This window comes from Oncorhynchus masou, chromosome 30, assembly GCF_036934945.1.
Source record: "Oncorhynchus masou masou isolate Uvic2021 chromosome 30, UVic_Omas_1.1, whole genome shotgun sequence".
Taxonomy (NCBI): domain Eukaryota; kingdom Metazoa; phylum Chordata; class Actinopteri; order Salmoniformes; family Salmonidae; genus Oncorhynchus; species Oncorhynchus masou.
In genome coordinates, this window is record NC_088241.1 from 61,273,354 (window position 1) to 61,294,919 (window position 21,566).

Consider the following 21,566-nt stretch of genomic DNA (forward strand, 5'->3'; position numbering starts at 1 on the left):
CCTCAGATCCTGGTGTGTGATTGTGTGTATGTGTGTGTATGTGCGTGTGTGTGTATGTGCGTGTGTGTGTATGTGCGTGTGTGTGTGTGTGTGTGTGTGTGCGTGTGTGCACTTGCGCGCATGAATGCACAATGCACATATATGTAGCTGGATAAGGATGTGTGTACAAAGGAAACAGACATGGCTGCCACCTCAATAATTGTCACTGATCCTCTATCTGTAAAGTACATTCAGAACATACGTGACTCGTTTCAGGAAACGCACATTACAACTTCACAGGTTTAGGCATTTAAACGTGAACATTTTAAAAATCTAAATCTGTTTTTTTTGGAAGGAAATCCTTCTTAAACATGTGACCTTTCATGTGCCTTAACAACAAAAGTGTGTGACATCTGAAATATGAATAAAACTGTTCAATTATGAGGATAGGTGGTTTAGCCACGGAAAAAGTCAGGAACCTTCCCGCTAGCCATTATTGGCTGAGATAAAGGATGGGCTTTTTTGAAAGATATCCTGAAGAACTGCAAAAGTGTTGCTACTGCGCTCCATCTTCTGGAGGACGATTGTGCCATGCTGACTTTCTCTGACTCTGAAAATGAACGAGACGATGAGGAAATCCCTGATTTAGGTAAAACCATTTTCATTGAATCAGACATTGTAGAGCCTTCTGAAACAGACATTGTTCTTCAACTGCAGTGCATGATCTATCATTTTCTAGCTCCGAGTCTCTAAATATATATACTTTTAACATTATTCTACATAGGATTTGAATAGAGCCAGTCGGTCACATATATGTACTTGTCCTGGTATTGATAGCCTGCCTTGCCTCTCTGGATGGTGGTACAATAGCCAGGGTGTTGTGCCATGCAGCTCGGTGGATTATGTAGGAGCTGCCAGAGTATCCAGCCACCGCTGCCCATCGCCCCCATACAGCCAGACTAGGCCTGGGCAGCCAGGGCTTCCATCCTACATCAATGTGCGATTGACGCATAAATGACACCGCCTGTGCACCACCCAGGCAAATTCAAATGCACATGTCAATGTGATGAAGCATCCGCCCATAGGGGAGCATTGTTTACATTTCTACTCCACTATTCGGGAAAAGTGAAAAAGTTAAATTAAAGACAAGTGGGACAGAACTGAGAACCAAAAGGGATCAACCAATGAATGGAAGGAAGTGAGCGCCACTATTTAAATTGCATTCGGGGAAAAAAGCAAAGGAAAACAGGAGGGTGGTACTGATTAGGATGGTCAGCGGCTTTTGTCTCGATAAAAAGAAAGACAGGGAAAAGAGGGAGGAGAAGGAGAGAGAGATAAAGGGAGGAGGAGAGAGATATAGAGGGGAAGAGGGAGGAGAGGGAGAGAGATATAGAGGGAAAGAGGGAGGAGAAGGAGAGAGAGAGACAGAGGGAGGAGAAGGAGAGAGAGGGGGAAAGATGGAAGAGAAGGAGAGGGAGACAGAGGGAAAGAGGGAGGAGAAGGAGAGAGAGGGGGAAAGATGGAAGAGAAGGAGAGGGAGACAGAGGGAAAGAGGGAGGAGAAGGAGAGAGAGGGGGAAAGATGGAAGAGAAGGAGAGGGAGACAGAGGGAAAGAGGGAGGAGAAGGAGAGAGAGGGGGAAAGAGGGAGGAGAAGGAGAGGGAGACAGAGGGAAAGATGGAGGAGAAGGAGAGGGAGACAGAGGGAAAGATGGAGGAGAAGGAGAGAGAGGGGGAAAGATGGAAGAGAAGGAGAGGGAGACAGAGGGAAAGAGGGAGGAGAAGGAGAGGGAGACAGAGGGAGATGGAGAGAGAAGGAGAGGGAGACAGAGGGAAAGAGGGAGGAGAAGGAGAGAGAGAGAGGGGGAAAGATGGAAGAGAAGGAGAGAGGGGGAAAGGGGAAGAGAAGGAAGGAGGGAGACAGAGGGAAAGAGGGAGGAGAAAGAGAGGGAGACAGAGGGAAAGAGGGAGGAGAAGGAGAAGAGAGGGGGAAAGATGGAAGAGAAGGAGAGAGGAGACAGAGGGAAAGAGAGGGGGGATGGGAGAAGGAGAGGGAGACAGAGGGAAAGAGGGAGGAGAAGGAGAGGGAGACAGAGGGAAGGATGGAGGAGAAGGAGAGAGGGCGAAAGAGGGAGAAGGAGAGAGAGGGCGAAAGAGGGAGGAGAAGGAGAGAGAGGGGGAAAGAGGGAGAAGGAGAGGGAGACAGAGGGAAGGGAGGAGAAGGAGGAGGGGGAGAAGGAGAGAGGGAGGGGGAAAGATGGAAGAGAATGGGAGAGGGAGGAGACATGGAGGGAAGAGGGAGGGAGAAGGAGAGGGAGACAGAGGGAAAGACGGAGGAGAAGGAGGAGATAAGGGAGGGAAAGAGGGGGAGACAGAGGGAAGAGGGAGGAGAAGGAGAGAGAGGGGGAAAGATGGAAGAGAAGGAGAGGGAGACAGGAGAAGGGAAAGGGGGAGGGAGGAGAAGGAGGGAGGAGATGGGGGGAAAGAGGAGAGGGGGGAGGAGAAGGAGAGGGAGACAGAGGGAAGAGAGGGAGGAGAAGGACAGAGAGAGAGGGGGAAAGATGGAGGAGAAGGAGAGGAGACAGAGGGAAAGAGGGAGGAGAAGGAGAGAGAGGGGGAAAGAGGGAGAAGGAGAGAGAGGGGGAAAGATGGAAGAGAAGGAGAGGGAGACAGAGGGAAAGAGGGAGGAGAAGGAGAGAGAGGGGGAAAGAGGGAGGAGAAGGAGAGGGAGACAGAGGGAAAGAGGGAGGAGAAGGAGAGGGAGACAGAGGGAAAGATGGAGGAGAAGGAGAGAGAGGGGGAAAGATGGAAGAGAAGGAGAGGGAGACAGAGGGAAAGAGGGAGAAGGAGAGAGGGAAAGGGGGAAGAGAGAGAGGGGGAAAGAGGGAGGAGAAGGAGAGAGAGGGGGAAAGAGGGAGGAGAAGGAGAGGGAGACAGAGGGAAAGAGGGAGGAGAAGGAGAGAGAGGGGGAAAGAGGGATGGAGGAGAAGACAGAGGGAGAGGGAGAGGGGAAAGATGGAAGAGAAGGAGAGGGAGACAGAGGGAAGAGGGAGGGAGGAGAAGGAGGAGAGGGAGACAGAGGGAAAGAGGGAGGAGAAGTAGAGGGAGACAGAGGGAAAGATGGAGGAGAAGGAGAGAGAGGGGGAAAGATGGAAGAGAAGGAGAGGGAGACAGAGGGAAAGAGAATAACTGCTCACACAGGTTCCAGTGCACAGCGTGTTGCTGTGCTCATTACACCTGGGTCTTGAGATATTCAGCCCAGTGGAATACATTATATTATTATATAATAATGTGCCAAAATTGCACCTCGATATTTGTTGTCCCGATGACTTGAGAGAGATTTCAACTTTAAGTTACCAAGATTTAATTAGTCCAAAGGGAAATGAAATTAGACTTGAAGAGGAATAACCTGAGTTTGAATGGTTGAGACGGCTATCTAGTTTGGATCAATCAGCCAGGTATCAGGGGAGGTGACAGACCGGCTCGTGCCCAGGCCCCATGCTCCCGTCCTGGACGACGGCCAGCACGGCTCAGCCTGTTTGTCTGCATGTCCATGGAGGCTTCACCTCTCTCTACAACCGCCAGCTCCGTGAGTCATACAGTACACCTTTACCTGGAAAAGTGTTTGCTCTTGTGGTTTCTTTCTTTGTTTTTTTTGTAACATCTTTGAAATGTAAGAGAAAGGCCATAATGTATTCAAGCCCAGGTGCAATTTAGATTTTGGCCATTAGATGGGAGCAGTGTATATGCAATGTTTTAGACTGATACAATGAACCATTGAATTACTGTTAAAAAAATTGTATCAAGACTGCCCAAATGTGCCTAATTGGTTCAATAACTTTTCACGTTCATAACTGCACTCTCCTCAAACAATAGCATGGTATTCTTTCACTGTAAGTTGGACAGTGCATTTAGTTGAACAAGAATTGAAGCATTCTGCCAACATCGGATATGTCTATGTCCTGGGAAATGTTCTTGTTACTTACAACGTCATGCTAATCACATCGCACATTAGCTCAACCGTCCAGAGGGTGGGACACCGATCTGTAGAGACCCTTAGCACTATTTCACACAGAGTCCATGCCACTTATGTATTTATAAATGCCAACTTATTGACTGAGGACATTACAGCTTTTCATTTGTAATTTGTAAATATATTTCCAAAATATAATCCAGTTTAAATTCAGGCTGTAACACAACAAAATGTGGCAAAGGTCAAGAGGTGTGAATGCTTCCTGAAGGCGATGTACTAGAGGTCGACCTGTATGTTTCACCCAGTGGGAAGTTTCCATCAAATGTGTCTGCCTCTCTTTTAAGTTTCTTTATGTGGTCCATTGTTTTGTTAAGTTGAAAGACATAAATGTATGTAAGGGAACAATGTATGTAATGCATTGTAAGTCCTTTTAATTTGGGGTCAAATTATTTTCAGCCTCAAACTGTTGAGTAGAAAATATTTATTATAATGTTTTAACTCCCACTGTTCGTTCCTTCCTTACCTGAATGCTGACACATTTTCTAGCATCCTCTCTTTAGTAAATATTTACTACTGCATGCTAATAATTGAAAAACTAAAACATTATCTTATTAAGTATTAGTTTTGAACACTAACCTCGTTGACTATAGACATAATAATACTGAAAAACCATTGAGTTATATTCAAATTCAGACTTTTTGTGAACATCTTAGGGTTACATGCAGACTAAATTGTGAACAGTGGACCAATGGCAGCTGTTTGATTGTCTTCCTACATCCTGGACCTGCCGCTCTGTCTGGACATTTGCGGTAATGTGTACAAATCCGCAATTGATGTCCTTGCTGGGAGACATGACTTGCCTTTTATAGTCCCTAAAATAAACAATGCTCGTCTCTCACCAAGCGAGTCAAGAGACTGATACAGACTCTATCAGATTTCCTACACGCAGACGTCAACGATAAATCTAGTCGAGATTGGTCGGAATTAGGTTAGCTCACTTGAATGCTATCTGCTTAACCCACAGCTGGTCGGCCTGCTACACCAAGGCATTGAATGTAAATCAGTCACTTAGTGCTATCAGATGGAACATTGGGGAAGAAGAGAGCACTCACACAGCCTCATATAGAAGCAAGGCAGGCCAGAAACAAAACCAGCCTTCTAATGCTCGCTGTCTCTCTCTCTCTCGCTCTCTCGCTCTCTCGCTCTCTCGCTCTCTCGCTCTCACTCTCTCTCTCTCTCTCTCGCTCTCTCTTGCTCTCGCTCTCTCTCTCTCTCTCTCGCTCTCACTCACTCTCTCTCAACTCAAAGGGATTTATTGGCATGGGAAACATGTTTACATTGTGAAAGCAAATGCAATAGACAATAAACAAAAGGGAGATGAACAAGGGAAACATTAGTAAACATTAAACTCACAAGTTTTAAAAGAATATAGACATGTCAAATGTATATTATTGGCTATGTACAGTGTTGTAACAATGTGCAAGTAGTATGTATGAAAGGGAGAATAAATAAACTTATTCAGTAAATATTGGTTGTATTTACAATATTGTTCGTGCTCTTATCATGGCCTTTTATCATGGCAACGGGCCACAAATCTTGCCACCTCATTTTGTGAGCAGTGGGCACATAGCCTGTCATCTGCCTATGGCAGCCTCTCTCAATAACAAGGCTATGCTTACTGAGTCTGTACATAGTCAAGGGTTTTCTTAATTTATGGTCCGTCACAGTGGTCAGGTATTCTGCCGGTGTGTACTCTCTGTTTAGGGCCAGATAGAATTGCAATTTGCTCTGTTTTTTGGTTAATTCTTCCCAGAGTGTCGAATAGTCATACAGTTTTGCTTTCTCATAATTTGGTTGGGTCTAAATGTGTTTCTGTCCTGGGGCTCTGTGGGGTGTGTTTGTGTTTGTGAACAGAGCCCCAGAACCAGCTGGCTGAGGGGACTCTTCCCTAGGTTCATATCTCTGTAGGTTAGGAGCTTTGTGGTGGAATGTGTGGGTATCACTTCATTTTAGGTGGTTGTAGAATTTAACAGCTCTTTTCTGGATTTTGACAATTAGCGGGTCCCATTTAGTTAATTCTTGGTTGGTGAGTGGACCCCAGACCTCATGACCATAGAGGGCAATGACTGATTTAAGTATTTTTTTGCCAGATTCCACTTGGGATGTTGAGTTATATGTTATTTTTGATGGCGTAGAAGGCCCTTCTTGCCTTGTCTCACATCGTTCACAGCCTTGTGGAGGTTACCTGTGGTGTGGATGTTTAGGCCGAGGTAAGTGTAGTTCTTTGCGTGCTCTAAGGCAACAGTGTCTAGATATAATTGGTATTTGCTGTCTTGGATACTGCACCTCTTTTGGAACACCATTATGTTGTCTTGATTCACTGTCAAGGCCCAAGTCCGACAGAATCTGTGCAGAAGATCTAGGTGTTGCTGGAGGCCCTCCTTGGTTGGGGACAGATGTGGGTGCTGCCGGAGGCCCTCCTTGGTTGGGGACAGATATAGATGCTGCTGTAGGCCCTCCTTGGTTGGGGACTGATCTAGGTGCTGCTGTAGGCACTCCTTTGTTTGGGACAGATCTAGATGCTGCTGTAGGCCCTCCTTGGTTGGGGACAGATCTAGGTGCTGCTGTAGGCCCTCCTTGGTTGGGGAGAGATCTAGGTGCTGCTGTAGGCCCTCCTTCGTTTGGGACGGATCTAGATGCTGCTGTAGGCCCTCCTTGGTTGGGGACAGATACAGGTGCTGCTGTAGGCCCTCCTTCGTTTGGGACAGATCTAGATGCTGCTGTAGGCCCTCCTTGGTTGGGGACAGATACAGGTGCTGCTGTAAGGCCCTCCTTTGTTGGGAACACAAAAATCATCTGCAAACAGTAGACATTTTCATTCGGAGTCCAGTATCGTAAGACCGGATACTGCAGACTCTTCTAGTGCCCTCGCCAATTCGTCGATATATAGTGTATATGTTGAAGAGGGTGGGGTTCAAGCTGCATCCCATGTCTCACTCCACGGCCCTGAGGAAAGAAGTCTGTGGGTGTATTGCCAATTTTAATGTCACACTTGTTGTTTGTGTGCATTGATTCTAATGTCATATGCTTTTCCCCCCCAACTAAGAAAACCTACTGCTGCTCCAGCTTCACCTGCCTTATGTCCAGCTAGGAGAATTTATCCTTCATTTCATCTCTCTCTTTCATTTCAATTTCAATTTCATTTCAACTTAAGGGGCTTTATTGGCATGGGAAACATATGTTTACATTGCCAAAGAAAGTGAAATAGATAATAAACAAAAGTGAAATAAACAATAAAAAATGAACAGTAAATATAATAAAGACATTTCAAATCTCATTATGTTTATCAGGAAGTGTTACAACAATGTCAAATAGTTAAGGTACAAAAGGAAAAATAAATTAACATAAATATGGGTTGTATTTACAATGGTGTTTATTCTTCACTGGTTGCCCTTTTCTTGTGGCAACATGTCACTTATCTTACTGCTGTGATTGCACACTGTGGTATTTCACCCAAGAGATATGGGAGTTTCATCAAAATTGGATTTCTCTCTCTCTCTTTCTCTCTCTGTCTGTCGTTCTCTCTGACGTTCTCACTCTCTCTCTCTTTCCCTCTCGCTTTCCCTCTCGCTATCTCTCTCTCTCTCCCTCCATCTCTCTCTTTCCCTTTGTCTATCTCTCTCTTTCCCTCTCGCTATCTCTCTCTCTCTCTCCCTCCATCTCTCTCTTTCCCTTTGTCTATCTCTCTCTCTCCCTCTCGCTATCTCTCTCTCTCTCTCCCTCCATCTCTCTCTTTCCCTTTGTCTATCTCTCTCTTTCCCTTTGTCTTCCTTCCCTATCTCTCTCTCTCTCTCCCTCCATCTCTCTCTTTCCCTTTGTCTATCTCTCTCTTTCCCTCTCGCTATCTCTCTCTCTCTCTCCCTCCATCTCTCTCTTTCCCTTTGTCTATCTCTCTCTCTCCCTCTCGCTATCTCTCTCTCTCTCTCTCTCCCTCCATCTCTCTCTTTCCCTTTGTCTATCTCTCTCTTTCCCTTTGTCTATCTCTCTCTTCCCTCTCGCTATCTCTCTCTCTCTCTCCCTCCATCTCTCTCTTTCCCTTTGTCTATCTCTTTCCCTTTGTCTTCTCTTCCCTCTCGCTATCTCTCTCTCTCTCTCCCTCCATCTCTCTCTTTCCCTTTGTCTATCTCTCTCCCTCTCTCTATCTCTCTCTCTCTCTCTCCCTCCCTCATCTCTCTTTCCCTTTGTCTATCTCTCTCTTTCCCTTTGTCTATCTCTCTTCCCTCTCGCTATCTCTCTCTCTCTCCCTCCATCTCTCTCTTTCCCTTTGTCTATCTCTCTCTTTCCCTCTCTCTATCTCTCTCTCTCTCTCTCTCTCTCTCTCTCTCTCTCTTCCTGTAGCTACAGTTCCCTCTGTGAACCACGGTGATACTGTACATCATCCCCCTCATCTACCCCACAGGAGAGTAAGAGGAGGACGCTATCAAATAGGCTACTCGATGATCTAAAAATTAATCTACTCCTGTTATCGTGAATTGATTATTGGTTATTGGGGAAGTATGTCTCCAGATCACATGATTCAAGATACAATAGAGCTAAAGGGTATAGCTAGGTACTTAACCGTAATGAATACCCGAATTAGAGTTAAAGATATGAGTCTCACTGAGTTTCCTTCCGTAAGTGTTTATGGCTGGTCTTCCCTCTCTCAAACCAAAGTGACTCTCTGACATTTGTGACAATGAGGTCCTTTTCTCCAGGCTGTCTGCAGTGTGTTTAAAGCAGTTGTCTAATTACAAGTTGGTAATGACTTGGGTGTTTTTCGAGTTGTGTTTGGCTAACTGTTTAAGTAGTTAGGAGAAAATCAGGACATCGATATACTTCTCCAAATGAAGTCTCTCCTTCAGCGTGACCCTGTCACTCAGGCCCTGTGAATGAGTTGGCTTTTCAGTGTTTTCTTAGACAAATCATAATTAAGGAGCCAATTATGGGGTCACCTTTTGAGTTTATAAACTCTGCTGCCGGAAAAAACTCTGATGATTTCACCCAACCTGAACCTTCAATGTGTGTGTATGTCTTTACCCTTGTGCATGTGTGTATGTGGGTCTCCACAAAGTGACTCATGCCTTAATTAGGTCCTTGCTCTGAACCTGGCAGGATGTGAGCCTGCCTCAGCTCGCCTGGCTCCCCCACCACCACAAATTCAGTCAGTCTGGCTCCCCCACCACCACACATTCAGTCAGTCTGGCTCCCCCACCACCACACATTCAGTCAGTCTGGCTCCCCCACCACCACACATTCAGTCAGTCTGGCTCCCCCACCACCACACATTCAGTCAGTCTGGCTCCCCCACCACCACACAGTCAGCCTGCCTGGCTCCCCCACCACCACACATTCAGTCAGTCTGGCTCCCCCACCACCACACATTCAGTCAGTCTGGCTCCCCCACCACCACACAGTCAGCCTGCCTGGCTCCCCCACCACCACACATTCAGTCAGTCTGGCTCCCCCACCACCACACATTCAGTCAGTCTGGCTCCCCCACCACCACACATTCAGTCAGTCTGGCTCCCCCACCACCACACATTCAGTCAGTCTGGCTCCCCCACCACCACACAGTCAGTCAGTCTGGCTCCCCCAGCACCACACATTCAGTCAGTCTGGCTCCCCCACCACCACACATTCAGTCAGTCTGGCTCCCCCACTACCACACATTCAGTCAGTCTGGCTCCCCCACCACCACACATTCAGTCAGTCTGGCTCCCCCACCACCACACATTCAGTCAGTCTGGCTCCCCCACCACCACACATTCAGTCAGTCTGGCTCCCCCACCACAACACATTCAGTCAGTCTGGCTCCCCCACCACCACACATTCAGTCAGTCTGGCTCCCCCACCACCACACATTCAGTCAGTCTGGCTCCCCCACCACCACACATTCAGTCAGTCTGGCTCCCCCACCACCACACATTCAGTCAGTCTGGCTCCCCCACCACCACACATTCAGTCAGTCTGGCTCCCCCACCACCACATTCAGTCAGTCTGCCTCCCCCACCACCACACATTCAGTCAGTCTGGCTCCCCCAGCACCACACATTCAGTCAGTCTGGCTCCCCCACCACCACACATTCAGTCAGTCTGGCTCCCCCACCACCACACATTCAGTCAGTCTGGCTCCCCCACCACCACACATTCAGTCAGTCTGGCTCCCCACCACCACACATTCAGTCAGTCTGGCTCCCCCACCACCACACAGTCAGCCTGCCTGGCTCCTCCCACACCACATCTCAGAGGATGAGTCCTTTTACTCAGGCTGCCTGGTGCTCTGTCCCTCTGTTCCTTTACCTCTCTGTCTCTCTGTCTCTCTGTTCCTTTACCTCTCTGTCTCTCTGTCTCTCTGTCTCTCTGTTCCTTTACCTCTCTGTCTCTCTGTCTCTCTGTTCCTTTACCTCTCTGTCTCTCTGTCCCTCTGTTCCTTTACCTCTCTGTCTCTCTGTCTCTCTGTCCCTCTGTTCCTTTACCTCTCTGTCTATCTGTCTCTCTGTTCCTTTACCTCTCTGTCTCTCTGTCTCTCTGTTCCTTTACCTCTCTGTCTCTCTGTCCCTCTGTTCCTTTACCTCTCTGTCTCTCTGTCTCTCTGTTCCTTTACCTCTCTGTCTCTCTGTCTCTCTGTTCCTTTACTCCCCCACCACAACACATTCTGTCTCTCTGTCTCTCTGTTCCTTTACACATTCTGTCTCTCTGTCCCTCACCACCCACTCTGTCTCTCTGTCTCTCTGTTCCTTTACCTCTCTGACTCTCTCTCTGTCTCTGTCTCTCTGTCTGTCTGTCTCTCTGTCTCTGTCTCTCTGTCTGTCTCTCTTTCTATGTCTCTCTGTCTGTCTGTCTCTCTTTCACTGTCTCTCTGTCTCTGTCTTAGACTGTCCCTCTGTTCCTTTACCTCTGTCTCTCTGTCTGTCTGTCTCTCTTTCTCTGTCTCTCTGTCTGTCTGTCTCTCTTTCACTGTCTCTCTGTCTCTGTCTTAGACTGTCCCTCTGTTCCTTTCCCTCTGTCTCTCTCTTTGTCTCTCTCTTTGTTTCTCTCCCTGTCTCTCTCTCTCTGTCACTCTCCCTGTCTCTGTCTCTCTGTCTCTCTTGGTCTCTGTCTCTCTTGGTCTCTGTATCTCTTGGTCTCTGTCTCTCTTGGTCTCTGTCTCTCTTGGTCTCTATCTCTCTTGGTCTCTGTATCTCTTGGTCTCTGTATCTCTTGGTCTCTGTATCTCTTGGTCTCTGTATCTCTTGGTCTCTGTATCTCTTGGTCTCTGTTCCTCTTGGTCTCTGTCTCTCTTGGTCTCTGTATCTCTTGGTCTCTGTCTCTCTTGGTCTCTGTCTCTGTCTTTCTGGGTGTTTCTCAAATTGCATACTACCGTGCACCGAGCATGTAAATTGGAGCACGCGAAACAGAGCAAGGAGGGAACTTCTCGCAAGCTTCAATGAAAAGTATGCAAAGACATATGACGCAAACGTAAAACGTTTTCTTGCAATTAATGTCGGCCATTATTTGAGCTGAAGGGAGGGAAAATACCCTCCGACTTTGGAATGATATGTTGCCTATTCAAATCTATTATGTTACCTGCCTACAATACCCACTGTAGTGTGCGTAGGTCACAGGCCCATAGTAAGTCAACAGAGCTAACTGGCTAGCTAACCACGAAGAATTGACATCGCCTTTGGATAATATTGGTTTAATGTCATTTTTGCCTATAATACTCTCTGTTTAGCTACAATATGACAAATCACATATAGCTAGATGATAGTTATGAAGTAAAACGTTTGCTTTGTGTATATCTTGTTTTGTCCCTATTGTTGCCGTTGTCCTGGCTGGAAGAAGGTCCGTGAATGGGGAGATGCAGCATAAGGTAATACAGTATAGGGGAGTGCGAGTACTACTCAAATTTAATGTTTTATGCATTTCTCAACACTCTCGTCCTCACAAGAACATAATCAAGAGAACATCCTCAGAGAATGCACTTGGAGCATGAGAGTGTGGAGTACGATAGTACGTATATTGAGAAAAACCCTATGCCTTTCTCTCTCTCACTCTCTCTCTCTTTCTTTGTCTCTCTGTCTCTCTCCCTCTGTCTCTGTCTCTCTTTCTCGCTCTCAGTTTCTCTCAATTCATTTGAATATACTTTATTGACATGAAAAGTAAACACTTCCATTGTCAAAGTAAAAACATATAGTGATGATGGTGAAAGACCATACTAGAATGTTGGTAATGAAGCAAAATAATGATAGTGGTACTCAGCAATTACAACAAATATGAATAAAGAATATGCAAATATGAATAATCACATTACACTTCTCACTGGCTGTCCCTCACCATGTATGTATTTAAGTTTGTATTCATCATTTAGGTTTGCATTTATAATTTTTGTGAAGAATGTATTTGTTATGTCAGAATATTTGTCACAGTTAGACAGAAAAAACAGCTCTGTCTCTATTTCTTTGTGGGGGCAGAATGAGCCCAGCCTGTCCTCTCTGCGATGACTGTTCTTTATGGCCAACCTGTCCTCTCTGAGCAGCCAGGTTTGCCTGAGACAACCGGTCTCTATGGCCAGCCTGTCCTCTTCGGGCAGCTGTCCTCTATGTCCAGGCTGTGACATGTCTCTATGTCCAGGCTGTGACATGTCTATATGTCCAGGCTGTGACATGTCTCTATGTCCAGGCTGTGACATCTCATGTCCAGGCTGTGACATGTCTCTATAGACCATTCAGTGACATGTCTCTATGTCCAGGATGTGACATGTCTCTATAGACAGGCTGTGACATGTCTCATGTCCAGGCTGTGACATGTCTCTATGTCCAGGCTGTGACATGTCTCTATAGACAGGCTGTGACATGTTCATGTCCAGGCTGTGACATGTCTCTATGTCCAGGCTGTGACATGTCTCTATGTCCAGGCTGTGACATGTCTCTATAGACAGGCTGTGACATGTCTCTATAGACAGGCTGTGACATGTCTCTATGTCCAGGCTGTGACATGTCTCTATGTCCAGGCTGTGACATGTCTCTATAGACAGGCTGTGACATGTCTCTATGTCCAGGATGTGACATGTCTCTATGTCCAGGCTGTGATATGTCTCTATAGACAGGCTGTGACATGTCTCTATAGACAGGCTGTGACATGTCTCTATAGACAGGCTGTGACATGTCTCTATAGACAGGCTGTGACATGTCTCTATAGACAGGCTGTGACATGTCTCTATGTCCAGGCTGTGACATGTCTCTATGTACAGGCTGTGACATGTCTCTATAGACAGGCTGTGACATGTCTCTATAGACAGGCTGTGACATGTCTCTATGTCCAGGCTGTGACATGTCTCTATGTCCAGGCTGTGACATGTCTCTATGTCCAGGCTGTGACATGTCTCTATGTCCAGGCTGTGACATGTCTCTATGTCCAGGCTGTGACATGTCTCTATGTCCAGGCTGTGACATGTCTCTATAGACAGGCTGTGACATGTCTCTATGTCCAGGCTGTGACATGTCTCTATGTCCAGGCTGTGACATGTCTCTATGTCCAGGCTGTGACATGTCTCTATGTCCAGTCTGTGACATGTCTCTATAGACAGGCTGTGACATGTCTCTATAGACAGGCTGTGACATGTCTCTATAGACAGGCTGTGACATGTCTCTATAGACAGGCTGTGACATGTCTCTATGTCCAGGCTGTGACATGTCTCTATGTCCAGGCTGTGACATGTCTCTATAGACAGGCTGTGACATGTCTCTATGTCCAGGATGTGACATGTCTCTATGTCCAGGCTGTGACATGTCTCTATAGACAGGCTGTGACATGTCTCTATAGACAGGCTGTGACATGTCTCTATAGACAGGCTGTGACATGTCTCTATAGACAGGCTGTGACATGTCTCTATAGACAGGCTGTGACATGTCTCTATGTCCAGGCTGTGACATGTCTCTATGTACAGGCTGTGACATGTCTCTATAGACAGGCTGTGACATGTCTCTATAGACAGGCTGTGACATGTCTCTATGTCCAGGCTGTGACATGTCTCTATAAACAGGCTGTGACATGTCTCTATAGACAGGCTGTGACATGTCTCTATGTCCAGGATGTGACATGTCTCTATAGACAGGCTGTGACATGTCTCTATCACAGGCCCATAGTAAGTACAGGCTGTGACATGTCTCTATGTCCAGGATGTGACATGTCTCTATAGACAGGCTGTGACATGTCTCTATGTCCAGGATGTGACATGTCTCTATAAACAGGCTGTGACATGTCTCTATGTCCAGGATGTGACATGTCTCTATAGACAGGCTGTGACATGTCTCTATGTCCAGGCTGTGACATGTCTCTATAAACAGGCTGTGACATGTCTCTATAGACAGGATGTGACATGTCTCTATGTCCAGGCTGTGACATGTCTCTATAAACAGGCTGTGACATGTCTCTATGTCCAGGATGTGACATGTCTCTATAAACAGGCTGTGACATGTCTCTATGTCCAGGCTGTGACATGTCTCTATAAACAGGCTGTGACATGTCTCTATAGACAGGATGTGAAATGTCTCTATGTCCAGGATGTGACACGTCTCTATGTCCAGGCTGTGACATGTCTCTATAAACAGGCTGTGACATGTCTCTATAAACAGGCTGTGACATGTCTCTATAAACAGGCTGTGACATGTCTCTATAGACAGGATGTGACATGTCTCTATGTCCAGGATGTGACATGTCTCTATGTCCAGGCTGTGACATGTCTCTATGTCCAGGCTGTGACATGTCTCTATAAACAGGCTGTGACATGTCTCTATAAACAGGCTGTGACATGTCTCTATAAACAGGCTGTGACATGTCTCTATAGACAGGCTGTGACATGTCTCTATGTCCAGGCTGTGACATGTCTCTATAGACAGGCTGTGACATGTCTCTATAGACAGGCTGTGACATGTCTCTATAAACAGGCTGTGACATGTCTCTATAAACAGGATGTGACATGTCTCTATAGACAGGATGTGACATGTCTCTATGTCCAGGCTGTGACATGTCTCTATGTCCAGGCTGTGACATGTCTCTATAGACAGGCTGTGACATGTCTCTATAGACAGGCTGTGAGATGTCTCTATAGACAGGATGTGACATGTCTCTATGTCCAGGCTGTGACATGTCTCTATAAACAGGCTGTGACATGTCTCTATAAACAGGCTGTGACATGTCTCTATAAACAGGCTGTGACATGTCTCTATGTCCAGGCTGTGACATGTCTCTATGTCCAGGCTGTGACATGTCTCTATAAACAGGCTGTGACATGTCTCTATAGACAGGCTGTGACATGTCTCTATGTCCAGGCTGTGACATGTCTCTATGTCCAGGCTGTGACATGTCTCTATAAACAGGCTGTGACATGTCTCTATGTCCAGGCTGTGACATGTCTCTATGTCCAGGCTGTGACATGTCTCTATAGACAGGATGTGACATGTCTCTATAAACAGGCTGTGACATGTCTCTATAAACAGGATGTGACATGTCTCTATAAACAGGCTGTGACATGTCTCTATAAACAGGCTGTGACATGTCTCTATAAACAGGCTGTGACATGTCTCTATGTCCAGGCTGTGACATGTCTCTATGTCCAGGCTGTGACACGTCTCTATAAACAGTCTGTGACATGTCTCTATGTCCAGGCTGTGACATGTCTCTATAGACAGGCTGTGACATGTCTCTATAAACAGGATGTGACATGTCTCTATAAACAGGATGTGACATGTCTCTATAAACAGGCTGTGACATGTCTCTATAAACAGGCTGTAACATGTCTCTATAGACAGGCTGTGACATGTCTCTATAGACAGGCTGTGACATGTCTCTATGTCCAGGCTGTGACATGTCTCTATAGACAGGCTGTGACATGTCTCTATGTCCAGGCTGTGACATGTCTCTATAGACAGGCTGTGACATGTCTCTATGTCCAGGCTGTGACATGTCTCTATAAACAGGCTGTGACATGTCTCTATGTCCAGGATGTGACATGTCTCTATAAACAGGCTGTGACATGTCTCTATGTCCAGGATGTGACATGTCTCTATGTCCAGGCTGTGACATGTCTCTATGTCCAGGATGTGACATGTCTCTATGTCCAGGCTGTGCTCACTGAGTGGTCATATAGTCTGTCACCGTGTGCTGTCTGTTTAGAACCAATTAGCATTGACGTTTCTTTCCAGTAGGTGATAAATATTTATTTTTGCATCGTGATAATTTGGTTGAGACAGATTTTCTGAGTGCTGTCCTGAATCTTTGTTGGGTTGGTAGTGATTAGTGAATTGAGCCTCAGGACCAGCTGGCTGAGGGGACTCTTTCTCTCTCTCTCTTTTACTCTCTCCTTGGTAAGAAAAGCCTGGAGGACCCTTGAAGCCTTGAATTATAAGAGAGGATAGATGATAAGCTTGTTTTTGTATATGTGTGTTTATGTCTGATTTTGGATGGCTTTTCAGTGTGTGTACGTGCCTGTGCATGTATGTTTGTGTGTGTGTGTGTGTGTGTGTGTGTGTGTGTGTGTGTGTGTGTGTGCGTGTGCGCTCAAGTCTGTGTGTCGACCTGTCCGTCCTTTCTCAACGTTCCCCCACCTTGTACCTCTGTGTGTGTGTCTGTCAGAGACTGTGTGTGTGTCTTTCAGAGACTGTGTGTGTGTCTGTCAGAGACTGTGTGTGTGTCTGTCAGAGACTGTGTGTGTGTTTGTCAGAGACTGTGTGTGTGTCTGTCAGAGACTGTGTGTGTGTCTGTCAGAGACTTTGTGTGTGTCTGTCAGAGACTGTGTGTGTGTCTGTCAGAGACTGTGTGTGTGTCTGTCAGAGACTGTGTGTGAGTGTCTGTCAGAGACTGTGTGTGTGTGTCTGTCAGAGACTGTGTGTGTGTCTGTCAGAGACTGTGTGTGTGATGCAGTGGCAGAATTACACATGCTTCTAATCACAGGTGCCATCAGCCAGAGAGGCACCATGATCTATCAGCCTGAAAGGCTCCATGATCTATCAGCCTGAAAGGCTCCATGATCTATCAGCCAGAGAGGCTCCATGATCTATCAGCCAGAGAGGCTCCATGATCTATCAGCCAGAGGGGCTCCATGATCTATCAGTCAGAGAGGCTCCATGATCTATCAGCCAGAGAGGCTCCATGATCTATCAGCCAGAGAGGCTCCATGATCTATCAGCCAGAGGGGCTCCATGATCTATCAGTCAGAGAGGCTCCATGATCTGTCAGCCAGAGAGGCTCCATGATCTATCAGCCAGAGAGGCTCCATGATCTAACAGCCAGAGAGGCTCCATGATCTATCAGCCAGAGAGGCACCATGATATATCAGCCAGAGGCCCCATGATCTAACAGCCAGAGAGGCTTCATGATCTATCAGCCAGAGGGGCTCCATGATCTATCAGCCAGAGAGGCTCCATGATCTATCAGCCAGAAAGGCTCCATGATCTATCAGCCAGAGGGGCTCCATGATCTATCAGCCAGAGGGGCTCCATGATCTATCAGCCAGAGGGGCTCCATGATCTATCAGCAAGAGAGGCTCCATGATCTATCAGCCAGAGAGGCACCATGATCTATCAGCAAGAGGGACTCCATGATCTATCAGCCAGAGAGGCTCCATGATCTATCAGCCAGAGAGGCTCCATAATATATCAGCCGGAAAGGCATCATGATCTATCAGCCAGAGGCCCCATGATCTAACAGCCAGAGAGGCATCATGATCTATCAGCCAGAGAGGCTCCATGATCTATCAGCCAGAGAGGCTTCATGATCTATCAGCCAGAGGCTCCATGATCTATCAGCCAGAGGGGCTCCATGATCTATCAGCCAGAGAGGCATCATGATCTATCAGCCATAAAGGCTTCATGATCTATCAGCCAGAGAGGCTTCATGATCTATCAGCCAGAGAGGCTTCATGATCTATCAGCCAGAGAGGCTTCATGATCTATCAGCCATAAAGGCTCCATGATCTATCAGCCAGAGGCCCCATGATCTAACAGCCAGAGAGGCATCATGATCTATCAGCCATAAAGGCTTCATGATCTATCAGCCAGAGAGGCTTCATGATCTATCAGCCAGAGAGGCTTCATGATCTATCAGCCAGAGAGGCTTCATGATCTAACAGCCAGAGAGGCATCATGATCTATCAGCCAGAGAGGCTCCATGATCTATCAGCCAGAGAGGCTTCATGATCTATCAGCCAGAGAGGCTTCATGATCTATCAGCCAGAGAGGCTCCATGATCTATCAGCCAGAGAGGCTTCATGATCTATCAGCCAGAGAGGCTCCATGATATATCAGCCAGAAAGGCTCCATGATCTATCAGCCAGAGAGGAGTCATGATCTATCAGCCAGAGAGGCTCCATGATATATCAGCCAGAAAGGCTTCATGATCTATCAGCCAGAGAGGCTTCATGATCTATCAGCCAGAGAGGAGTCATGATCTATCAGCCAGAGAGGCTCCATGATCTATCAGCCAGAGAGGCTCCATGATCTATCAGCCAGAGAGGCTCCATGATCTATCAGCCAGAGAGGAGTCATGATCTATCAGCCAGAGAGGCTCCATGATCTATCAGCCAGAGAGGCTTCATGATCTATCAGCCAGAGAGGCATCATGATCTATCAGCCATAAAGGCTTCATGATCTATCAGCCAGAGAGGCTCCATGATCTATCAGCCAGAGAGGCTCCATGATCTATCAGCCAGAGAGGCTCCATGATCTCTCAGCCAGAGAGGCTTCATGATCTTCACACATGGATGCATTCGAGTTACATGACCTACATAACATGTTATACGCTCTGCTGGCTCCCTGTGTTGCCATAATAGAGGAGAGCGGTGCATTACAGGTGCAGCTGCAGAACCTGGCACGTACAAACAACGCCGTCACCAGGGGATGTGTGTATGCCTGTGCCCTGGTACAACCTGTTCCCTTCTCCCATACCTGCTGCACCATCAGTCCCCACAGGACTAGGGAAAGAGAAAGGGTAATGTTATCCATTAAAAACTGGGTGGTTCGAGTCCTGAATGTTGATTGGTTGACAGAAGCGATATATCAGGCCATGTACCATGGGTATGACAAAACATGTCCTTTTACTGCTCTAGTTATGTTGGTAACCAGCTTATAATAGCTTTGGGGTTCTTGGTATATGGCCAAGAACCCCCAAGCAATTATCCTGCCTGAGAACAGCCCTAGCCAAGGTATATTGGCCATATACCACACCCCCCCGTGCCTTATTGCTTAATTATAGCATTGAAACATTTCCAATAGCCTTGTAGATAGCAACTAAGAATGCTAAGCATACAAATTATCTCTACTTTTCTTGTGTCCATGTTTCTCAACAACAAAAAATGACATGAGTGTAGCCACATGTTCTTAGTCAATGGCTATGTTGGTTAGATGAGTTTGGTTTGTGTCCTGCAACTTGATCCTTAGAATTCTTACCTGTTTCCCCTTTTCGGGTGATGCTCGTCTTTGGGTGTGAGGCAGGGGATTGCTGTTGACTGTTCATTCTTTAAGAGAACTGAGCTGTGGTCACAAGATAGGCAAGTTATAATTGAATTGAAGTGAGCATTTGTGCAGCTATGTGTCACTAAACCCTGCGTACTCTTTCTCTCTATCTCTCTATCTCTCTTTCTCTCTTTCTCTCTTTGTTTGTCGCTTCCTCTCTCTGTGTTGGTCTATAGGGAGGGAGTGAACCTTGATTGCTTTGACAAGCTCCTGACAGTGTCTAATTAGTGTGCGTGTGTGTGTGTGTGTGTGTGTGTGTGTGTGTGTGTGTGTGTGTGTGTGTGTGTGTGTGTGTGTGTGTGTGTGTGTGTGTGTGTGTGTGTGTGTGTGTGTGTGTGTGTCTACATCCATCTGTGTGTGTGTGTGTCTGTGTGTGTGCCTACATCCATCTCTCTGTGTGTGTGCGTGAGCGTGTGTGTGTGTGTGTATTGGGGCGTCTGTGCTGAGTCTGACAGGGGGTCCCTGTGTGTTTCTCCATAGGTGGCAGTGACTACACCTGGACAGAGGAGGACTCCTTGACGGCGGGCTCTCACACACCATACACACACACACACCATGCAGTCACACACCATGTACACACACACACACACACCCTGTACTCTCTCACGCAGGGGAGAGAGAGATAGCAGGAAGGGACAGAATAGGGTAGAGGTTAGCATGCTACTCTTCTCCCTTGTGACTCAGAGTGAGAGGAAAGGTACCGCCTCACTACACCTCCCTAGCAATGCTACACACAACAACAAGGTGCTACAGCCAATAGGTACGCACTCCATTCTCCTTTCAAAGTAGCACCAAATGAGCATCGGTCATGACTATTATGATTATCCCATATAGCACCAATACTAAATTCCTCACAGTATTTTTCTCCAAATGAGCATCCGCCCCAACTGCTATTCCCTCATTTAATTTTAGCACCAATGCTAACTTCCCTCATTATTTGGTATCTAGGAATAGTGGATGCTGCGTGTGTTCTCCTACCACCTGTCTTCCCCTGCCCTCGGCCTCACACACTCCAGCCCCCAGTCAGTCAGGACTGGGCAGACGGCCGCACAGATTGGCTGTCTAATTAAATGAACCACTGATTTGGCTGCAACTCTCCCGATCACCCCCCCCCCCCCTCCCCCGAGAGCAACCTGGATCATCACCATTGTGACAAAAATTAATATTTTAAGGTTGGGCGTCAAAGGAGAGAAGGGGGAAATGGATTGATACCGTAGCTGCGTCAACAGTTAGCTCTCGGCGTTGTGGAGTCGTCCTAATGGGTCCCGTCATATTTTGACGGATGAGACTGTGTGTAAACACACAGCGTGGCGTATCTATTAGGTCGTGTTTTTTGGTGTGTGTGTGTGTGTGCATGTGTATGAGTGTGTGTGTATGCGTAATAGTGTGTGTGTGGCCTCAAACGTGTGTATCACAAACGAGACATCTGGGTACAGTTGTTTACTGAGGGACTTGTGTGAAAAGTCTACTATATTGTAAAATGTTTATTTTTCACAATCTTCCAGAAGGAAATACTGTCACTTTAATTCACTCTTGGCATTTCTGCTGGAGAAAATCATTTGGCCCCCAACCCACCTTTAAACATGTTAACTGTAAGAGCTGAGGAACCAGTGACCTTACTTCTGTTGTTTACCTCAGAGTGGGGGAGTGGTGTTCCTGCCTGGAGAAACAGAGGAGAATGTCCTGCAGTGTCACCCTGTGTCCCTCCACTCCCACAGTGGCATGACAGCCACGCTGCTGCATGGGGTGGCACGTGAGAGAGTTGCCTGTGGCAGCCGTGTCCCCTCACCCCCGGCTGTGGTGTGTATACATGGGGTGAGGGGAGGGGGACGATAATGCCAGCTCACTAGCCCTGCCGAGCGTTCCGCTTTCCACCCTCCTTTCCCCTCTCCTCACAGCGGGGGCCCTCTTTACATATTCAAACTAATCCTCCATGAATATATAGACTGTTTTTTACGTATAGAGAGACTTCCAGGAACCCCAAAGGGCATCCCCAGCCCTCGGAAGAACACTTGTGCAGATTTTATTAGTGCTTTATGTAATTCTGACAGAAATATACAGTAAGTGTATGCGACGGGGGGACGGG

General features: G+C 46.9%; 1 pseudogene; it reads right to left on the reverse strand.

The window, feature by feature from the left end:
* LOC135521679 (rho GTPase-activating protein SYDE2-like) overlaps nt 1-12,588 on the reverse strand; it is a 49,398-nt pseudogene extending 36,810 nt beyond the window's left edge.
* Between the last annotated feature and the right edge of the window lie 8,978 nt (nt 12,589-21,566).